Below are 9,969 nucleotides of genomic sequence, written 5' to 3'. Positions count from 1 at the left end.
ATATATATATATATATATATATATATATATATAAAATTAAACAATGTATAAAATAGCTTTATGTTGTAAAATGTCTAGTGGCTATTTCTCAAGATATTATTTGTCTTGATTTTAGACTAGACTATCCTTCTTTATTATATATATGGATATGAAATAAATATGACATAATTAAATAGTGCACAAAATAATTTATGTTATAAAATGTCAAGTGACTAGTTTCAAGATGTCATTTGACTTAATTTTAAACTAGACCATCTTACTTTATTATATATATAAATTTGGAATAAATATGAAATGATTAAATAATGTACATAATAATTTTATGTTGTGAAACGTCAAGTTAATAAATTTTCAAGTTGTCACTTCGCTTAATTTTAAGCTTGACTATTTCCTTTATTATATAGATACTACCATTACTTTTTGAAAAGTCAAAATTCAAGTCAACATAGATATACGATAATAAATTATCTCTTAATTTTTAAAATTAAATAAGTAAACTAAAAAATTATTTTAATATACTCGACAAGTAAATACATGAATGTAGAGTGTTATTTATCCGATTTTTGTATCTAGCAAAAATAAAAAAATAAAAATTACACAAGTATACAACTTATATTTCCAATATTACAAAAAATTCCAACTCCCTAAACATATTAAAAAAATCCCAACATATACACAAAAAATTATGTATATGTCGGCTATATTATGTATATTAATAGGGAGAGAGAGTAAATTTCGAAAAGGGTTGATATTTATGTTATTTATACAAACAAAAACAATTCCAACAACATAATATTTCGAAAAGGGAAAATTATAGTTTATAGGTAAAAATCTTTTATAATTACATGGTATGGGTAATGTTTTAAATAATTATAATTCATAGGTACTTGTTAGTTAAAATTCAGTTTTATGTGGGCTCATTTATACAAATATAATTTGTAATGTATATAACTAAGGCAAATAAGATTTTCTCTCTCATAATTAATATTTTATTCTCTCTCTTAGCCTATTGGAGAGATATGCGGCAAAGGTTACTCCTTCAATCTTATTGGATGTTATAGGCGGCAGAAGGTATTCAATCCAAATTCTAATTTTTTACTCAAATTATTTTTTGCTGAAGATTGTGAAAATTTTAAACTCTTTTCCGTTGAAATAAAAAAAAATATCTCTCTTTCTATTTCTTCTCCCAATTTTTCTATAATTTTGTATTTTCAACTATACATTAGTTGTATTTTGTCCATTGAAGATTACCTTAAAGCTTTTTTCGTCCCTAAAAACTCGCAGAGATTTGATTTGGAGATTTTGATGGTAAATTTTATATATTTACGGGTATACAGATTTTTCTTCTTTACTTTTTAAAGTTAATTGGTCAAGTGTATAAGAACAAAGTCACTTTAAAGTTGTTGATGACACAATATGCAATTCGAAACAGATTTCAATTCAATACGAAAAAATCAAATAGGAACTGGTAAGTTGTTGTATTTTATGATTATATATGTTTTCGTATTTGTGTATTTTTTTTTAGTATTTATATATCTGTATGTAGTTGTAGTTGATTATTTATTTTTTTATTTTATTTGTATATCTGTATATAATTTTATTTGTATATATGTTTTTAAATTATATCTGTATAGTTGTATGTAGTTGTATTTGATTATTTATTTTTTAGTTGTATATGTACACCTGATGTAATTGTGCTTGTGTATATATTTTGTAATTGTATCTGTATATCTGTTTGTAGTTGTATTTGATTATTTGTTTTTTAGTTGTATATGTATATCTGTATGTAATTGTATTTACATATATGTTTATTAATTGTATTTGTATACCTGTATGTAGTTGTCTTTGATTATTTATTTTTTAGTTTTATATGTATATATGAATATAGTTGTATCTGTATATATGATTTTTAATTGTATTTGTATATCAGTATGTAGTTGTATTTGTATATATATTTTTTAATTGATTTTGTATATCTGTATGTAGTTCTATTTGTATATCTGTTTCATGTATATGTACTTTTTTTTTGTTTATGTATAGCGTTGAGTTTCAAAAAAAATCATATTTCAAGAATTTATAATAAAAATTTAAATTTGGAACATACCTGGTAAAAATGGTTGTTGAATTATTTCTCTTTCTTCTCTCTAATCTTTCGAAAATAATTTTTTTAGATTTAATACATGCCTTAAATGCAGATAATGAGCTTTAATGCTCAGTAATGCAAGAGTAATTAGTGGAAAGTTGGAGTAATTTAAGGGGATTTAATGCTTTCAATTTTTTTTTTTTTTTTATCTCTGGTTCAGTTAAGTTATTTTTCTACTGATTTGTATAATTCTATTATATATATAAATAACTATTACCTACTTTTGCCTATAATTATAATTATTGAAACTTTCACTAGAAAATTAGTTATAGGTCTTAGTGAATTTTTGCCTTTGTAAAATAGTATTTGGGTTGCTGGCCCACTTGCGAGGAGAGACTAAGTGGCCGACACACATTAACTTGTAGGCCAATGAAACGGAACAGATGGACCAGTTATATATGTATGGGCTTGTTTCTACTTCTTCCATTGTTGTCTCAACCATCTACTTGTCAATATCAATTCAGGTCTTAACAGCCAACAAACTAAAAAAAAATAAAATAAAAATATATAGACAACTACTTCACTTGAACACGATAATAGTTTTCACTAACGTAAACATATCTTCATAAAATACTGTTAATTAGTGTATTAAAATTTTTATTATATACAAACTTTGAGGAAGAATTAAACCACAAAAATTTTTATACATAATCTTATCTTGCATTTATGCCATATGCATGAAGAAGAATTAATGGAAAACTAGCAATTGTAGGGAAACCGGTTTTATTGCCCCATTTCAAATGTTTTTCTGAGTTATAAGTAATTTTCACTAGAGAACAAAGAAAAATTGCATAAAAAGTTGACCAAAAAAAAAAATACTTAATATATAGTTTTTGTATAGAATCATTTTTGTCTATTTAAGTTATAATTGATAATAGAAGATTATTCCTCATTACAGTGGAAATATAAGTTATCTTTCCAAAATTATCAAGAGGAAGTGATTCCTACATCCGATCCAAAATTTAAAATTTTTAGCTCTCGATTTATAGTTTTTCTTGCTTATTCATTTCTTAAAATTCAAACAAATTGTTTATACATATTAGATGATCTTTTAAACACATAAAATAATTTTTTTGTCAAAGCAAGTATCGAACCTGTAACTTCAAGTGTAGATTCACCTCTTGTCCTACTCCCACCTGCAATATTGAAGAAAATAACTTTCTAATAAAAAAATTATGTTGTTTCTTGCAGACCTCTTAAAGTTCAGTTTCTTCGCATTCATATATAATTATAAAATGACATTTATAAAGGACTCGAAGCAAAATCTCCGGATTTTCAACCAGTGAAGCTTAATGTAAAATTTATAGATCTTGACATTAGTGCCACTGTGTTAGTCCCAAGAGATCCAAGTGAGTGTGAATGAGAGCCACTTGCTGCTTTCTTTTCCAATATGCTTATAGATAACACGGTACAGGTTGCTTTAAAGCCATAAGGGATCTATTGGCAGAAGATATTTCAAGAAATAATACTATGTACTATTAATTTTGATTTTATTTAATTCTTTGTGTGACACTCTTTTGGGTCATTTTTATTTATCTATGTTTAACTATTCTTTAAAAAATAGTAATAAATAAAAATGTAATTTTAGTGCATCTCCTCTACTAATTATAAGTCATATAAATGTTGGAAAATGAGTAATATAATATTTAATAACAAGACTAAAATAACATAAAATATTAAATTATCTCTTAATGTTTCAATATGAATAAATAAAGTCAGACAATTATTTTTAATATATTATTGTTAGTTACACATTGTATTCAATGTTATTTTTATTCATAGTAAATCGTGACTGTTTGATAGAGTGTATAAAAATAATATAAAATATGGTATATTAATAATATTTATATTAATAATGCTTGTGTTAGTCATATTTGTATTAGTTATGCTTATATTTTTCTTATACAATATTTGATTTGGTGTATTAAAAATAACACGAATTGCATAATTTTTAAAACAAATATATTTTTACAAAAATACCCTTCATATATATGGTGGAAAGGACGTGAAAAAAATTTGAGGGATGATTTTTTCTTTAATCATGCTAATGCATGTATTATAATCCATTGCATTACTAATACCATAAATTTTGAGGTATTAGTAATACACACCCCAATACACAATAAAATGTATAATTAGACTAACACATGCATTATTCTTTTAAATGCACTCTATCAAACGACATGAATTATTCTTTTTAATGCACTCTACCAAATAACCCCTAATAACGATTCTAGTAATGCAAGTATTATTTCTATTCTAATATACTCTATTTATTTAATACAAAAACCAAACAATCGATTAAAAAATATCTAACATAATTAATCACAAATTACTAATACAACCTATAATATTCTTCATATACCATGTCAAACAACCCCTTAAATGTGCTTATATATAAGTGAAATATATCAAATGATATGGTGCAAAAAAACGCGTTATATTAGCAATACATCTCGGCAATACATGCCACTGAATTAATCAATTATTTGTTCGAAAAAAGAACAAAAAAAATATAATAATTCAAAGTCATATACTTATGCTGACTTGTATTTCATGATTGTGCTAAAATTCCTATATATATAGCCTTGTTATATGCCAGCAAATGCCAACAAACAAATCATTCATCATTCTTACAAGTCTACAGTCTCTCCAAAACTCTCTACTCCCTTTTCATTCGTTCTCTCTCTCTCTCTGAGAAAAGAAATTCAAGTTCTTATCAACAAAACATACATTTCTTTTCATTTTCTTGAAGAACTCCAAAGCCACACTGGTGATTTCTTCCAAAAATTTTCCGTGATTTAACACCAATTAATATGAAATCTTATCAGAAAAAGCCACGTGTAATTCACACGGACAGGATTCGTCGTATTTCCTACGATGGCAAGAGTACGAAAAGAACCTGTACGATGAAGTTCAAAATCCAAAAGGAATAATACAAATGGGTCTTGCAGAGAATCAGGTACTTGCAATATTATGACACTATAGTTTATAATCAAATTTTTTGCTTATATATTCTGCTTTTTATTTATCTGCACCTTCCCATTTCTTGTTGTCTGATTTTATTAAATATTCTTCTGATTTTTTACCCTGAATATCCTCTGATTTGTTTGTTTGTTTATTTATTTTCTTGTGCAGCTTTCTTTTGATTTATCAGAGTCTTGGCTTGCCCAAAACCCAGATGCAGCTGGATTTAAGAGAAATGGAGAGTCTATATTTAGAGAACTTGCTTTATTTCAATATTACCACGGCCTTCCTGAATTCAAAAATGTACATTACATAACTCACACTTTAAATATATTTTTCAAATGATAATTAAATTTTCACGTATAGAGTACTTGTCAGATTATCATAATCTCACATTTTTATTTTTAACTAATGCAGGCATTCGTTCAATTTATGTCCGAAATAAGAGGGAACAAAGTTACCTTTAATCCAAACAAGCTCGTCCTCACTGCTGCGCTACTTCCGCAAATGAGACGCTCATGTTTTGCCTCTCCAACTCAGGCGATGCTTTTCTCCTTCCTACCCTTTACTACCCTGGGTACGTATATGTTACACTTTTTCTTTTTTATACTATCAGTATATTTGACTTCTCGAAACACGTAACATACATTTATCTATCATTCATGGACCTCTGACCACTAGTATTTCACAATATTGTAAAAAATTAATTCTTTATACTGTCGACATGTATAGTTAAATTATTGGTTACGTACTTATGTTACTTGTGTACATATGCAGGTTTGATAGAGACTTGAAGTGGAGAACTGGGGCTGAGATAGTGACAATACAATGTTCAAGTTCAAATGGCTTCAGAATTACAGAATCCGCTCTTGAAGAATCTTACAAATTAGCGAAAAGTCGCAACCTAAGAGTTAAAGGGGTACTGGTGACGAACCCCTCGAACCCATTGGGCACGACACTAACTCAAAACGAGCTCGAGCTACTTGTTAGCTCCGTTGGGGAGAAGGGCATTCATCTCATTAGCGATGAAATTTATTCGGGCACGGTTTTTAACTCGCCTAAATTCGTCAGTGTCATGGAAGTGCTAATCGAAAATAACATGTTCACCGATGTTTGGGATCGAGTTCACATTGTCTATAGCCTTTCTAAAGATTTAGGTCTTCCTGGTTTCCGAATTGGTGCGATTTACTCAAACGACCCAGTTATTGTCTCCGCGGCTACAAAAATGTCCACTTTCGGGTTAATTTCTTCGCAAACTCAGTACCTTTTATCGGCCATGCTCTCTGATAAAAGGTTTACGAAGAAATACATCTCCGAAAATCAGAAGAGGCTCAAGAAAATACATGCCATGCTAGTTAAAGGACTTGAGTGTACTGGAATTAGTTGCCTGGAAAGCAATGCGGGTTTATTTTGTTGGGTAGATATGAGACATTTACTAAAGTCCAATACATTTGAAGCAGAAATTGAGCTACGGAAGAAAATGTTGGGTTCATAGTATATGAAAAGTGTGAATGGAAAAATGGAGAATAAAATAGAGACACTAAAATGAAAAGTCCACTTCTAAATTAGAAAGTTTACTCTTTCTCCCACATTGGTGGAAGAAGAGAACTTGAAAGTGTTTATAATCAAGAACACTTACTCTACATGACAAGTGAGGCAAGAAATAATAGATGCCTCGCGCTGTCGTTGTTGTCGCTTGGCTTCTGCTTCGGCAAATGATCGATGAGATCTATTTTTTTGGACAAACTTTATTTGAATTCCGAAGAATGCAAAGGAAAAAATGCAGTAAATTTTTTCTATAGTTTCGGACCTTCATTTATATATACATGCAGTAACAGTTGCACTGTTTCAAGTGAACTGATGCATTGTTTTCGAACTAGTGCTTCAGAAACGATACATTGTTCTGAACTGAGGCTACAGGAGGTTGCAATGGTTCGAAATGATGCTTCAGAAGGATGTAATCCTTGAATGAAGTGACACTAATTCATGAAATGAGATGACTGTTCAGGAAAAGATGCAATCTTTGATGAACAGACATGAATTTACAACAAAGGTGTAACCTTTGAAGTGAACCATTGTTTCTTTGTAGAAGAGGCATGTTGTGGCTATATAAACCTGGTTTCTTCTACAGGTTTGGTATGAAATTTTCAGAATAAAAACTCTTTTCTTTTCTTTATAAATATTCTGTGTGATCAATCAAAACGTTCTGTGCGTTCAAAGAATCCGCCTATTTGAGGTACCGCTATAGTCGGATTGAAGGCCATTTTATCTTGGGAGGAAGATTCCATAACCTCGGGTACAGTAAGGGGAATTATTCCTTAAGGAAAGTCCGTGAATTCGGACGACTTGGTCTTATTCATTTCTATTTCATCTATTTTCTGAAAAATAAAATACACCTCTTGGAAAGGTCATTTTGATCTTGTGTTGAGGGTATTTGATATACTTCATTGTGTTCTTGTTTATATACTTGAACTTTTATTGAAGTTGTTGTTTCTACTATATAGATTCTGCATACCCGTAAAAGAAAGATAACCGAAAATAGTTTATGAAGTCTAGCTAAATATTTCACCCGGATCGTCATGCCATTGTACTGAACCAGGTTGGTTCCGTGCATGTTTCACGAACATGGCAGAAGATACACTCAATCTCGTGATTCAACGTATTAAAAGTTTTGTTGATTCCTCTGATGTGATTGGTACCAATGCTGATCAAAGTAATCAAACTAATCAGAATACGAGTACGACCCCAACGAAAAAGTGATTCGCCAAGTGGGGTTTTAGGCTATCATTTAATGATCGTGAACGATAGTTTGTGTGAACATAAGGCGGATTCAGAATTTAAATTTGATAGATTCTTACCACTGTCCGTGAACATTCCCTGGTCCATGGTGATTTTTTATAACTCAATAATTTTTGACATTGAGTTTCCATGTTTTTCTTTTGTATCAAAATTATACTTTTTTTGCTTTTGTATTTTTAAAGTAAATAATGCACTCGGTCCATGTGATGGACGAGAAGTGTTTTTTTTCCCTTGTAATTTATTGTAGAGAATGCACTCGGTCCATGTATTGGATGATAAGTGTTTTTTCATTTCATCATTTGTAAACATATCAAATATATATCGAAGTTTTCTTGAATTATTCATGTGTACATCACATGATGATGGTCCCATTTGATTTTGAAGACACATGATTCATGGGTTCAAACCTACTATTTGTTACCATTTTAACATATAAATTTATCTTTCACGTCAATAGTATTGGGTCCGGACGACCCAAGAGCCCGCCACTAGAATCCAACCCTTAAGAGGCTAAGGTCCAAGGGGCTACCGCAGGAAGTAAGCTTCACCTGTAACCTTAAGGAATACAGAAAGTTACCCGGAATTTACTCATTCCATACTGGGAAGAATTGCAGGAAATCGTTCGATAACACTTCTTCCTATTTCTTTCTCAATGATATCCGACGATCAAGACAATTCCTGTGAAACTCTTTCATAGAAGTTCATTCTTATTCTTACGAAGGGAGCTATGTTGACTTACGTACGTCTTGTTGACTAAACGATCAGGTATACCACACCACGTATCATCCACTCGGCTCAAGCCGAGGAGAGATAAAGAAAAATCAAAGATATAGTGATCGTGCTCAATCCGGAGAAAAATCCGATTAGAGTAGTTCTCTAGAAGCCCATTATAATAATACTGCAAAGAACGCATATGAAAGCTGTCCTCGATCCCCTTTTTCCTGACTTACTTCTTGGGATTTCAGATGATGAACCCCAAAAAATTTGTTGTCTTATCACATTTATATTTCTTTAATTCTATTTGAATTCAGTTGTATCACAGAAAGACTTTAGGTCAATACGATGAAAAATATGGAATTTGAAATCAGTACCACCAGCTAGCGGATAGTAAAGACATATGGAATGCCCTACTCTTGTCTAAGCTTTTCGATCAACCAATCTACAAATTATGGGTCTCTTTATTATTTTTCTAATTAGCCTCTACCTAGTATAGCTGTATCCACCATTAGATTCATCAGAAATGAATAACTTTTAATTATATCCTATATATATATATATATATATTACTAGGTAAGCATATTACTTCCTCCATAGAGCAACGACTCATTGAACTAAATAAAATTAGTATTGCAACATACTTAATGTGGTGACATGAATATGAAAGATTAGTGTTGTAACATGAATTTGTAATTTGGTATTGTGACATGGTGTTTGATTGTTTAAAACTTGGACGTTCATCTATAAATAGATGAATTTACCATCATTCCAAAACACACCAAACAGAGAGAGCAATAGATGATCATCGTTTTTACAGGATATCAAAATCGTTCCTATTTCTTCAATTTGAATCTTTGAGGTATCTCCAAAAGACACATTACCTCTCGTCGTCTTTTTAATCTCCACAAACTTGTCTTCGTATCCACACATATGACTACTTGCTCCATTATCGAGATACCATGAACTGTAATCATCCGTATCATCTTCTGTGAGTGCCATTAACAATGTGTTAGGGTCTTTGTCCTGATTTTCTTACAAAAATTAAGTTTTACTTTTTCTTGGAAAGAAAATAAAAGTAACCATAATTACTTTTACTTTTCTTGAAAGGAAAATATAAAATTTTTTCATATTTGGCTAACCTCTTTCTTAGAGAAAGGTTTTGGACATCTATAAATAGAATACCCCCTTCTCAAACCATAACATAATAGAATCCACAATATAGTCGTTTAAAGAGTTTTGTTTAGACGAGATTTCTCCCAATAGATTTTAAGTTTTTCAATATTATTTTAATAAGTAGGTCGTTTGACCAAACCATATTAATAATATGCCTTTTATTATTATAT

At 30.0% G+C, this 9,969-nt stretch overlaps 1 pseudogene; it reads left to right on the top strand.

Annotated features, from left to right (window-relative positions):
* The first annotated feature begins 4,753 nt into the window (after positions 1 to 4,753).
* Positions 4,754 to 7,201, top strand: LOC107869765 (annotated as a pseudogene).
* Positions 7,202 to 9,969: the final 2,768 nt, after the last annotated feature.

The sequence above is a fragment of the Capsicum annuum genome, chromosome 4, assembly GCF_002878395.1.
Source record: "Capsicum annuum cultivar UCD-10X-F1 chromosome 4, UCD10Xv1.1, whole genome shotgun sequence".
Classification (NCBI taxonomy): Eukaryota; Viridiplantae; Streptophyta; class Magnoliopsida; order Solanales; family Solanaceae; genus Capsicum; species Capsicum annuum.
The sequence above is the reverse complement of the archived record's forward strand: the minus strand, read 5'-3'. Positions and strand labels throughout refer to the sequence as shown.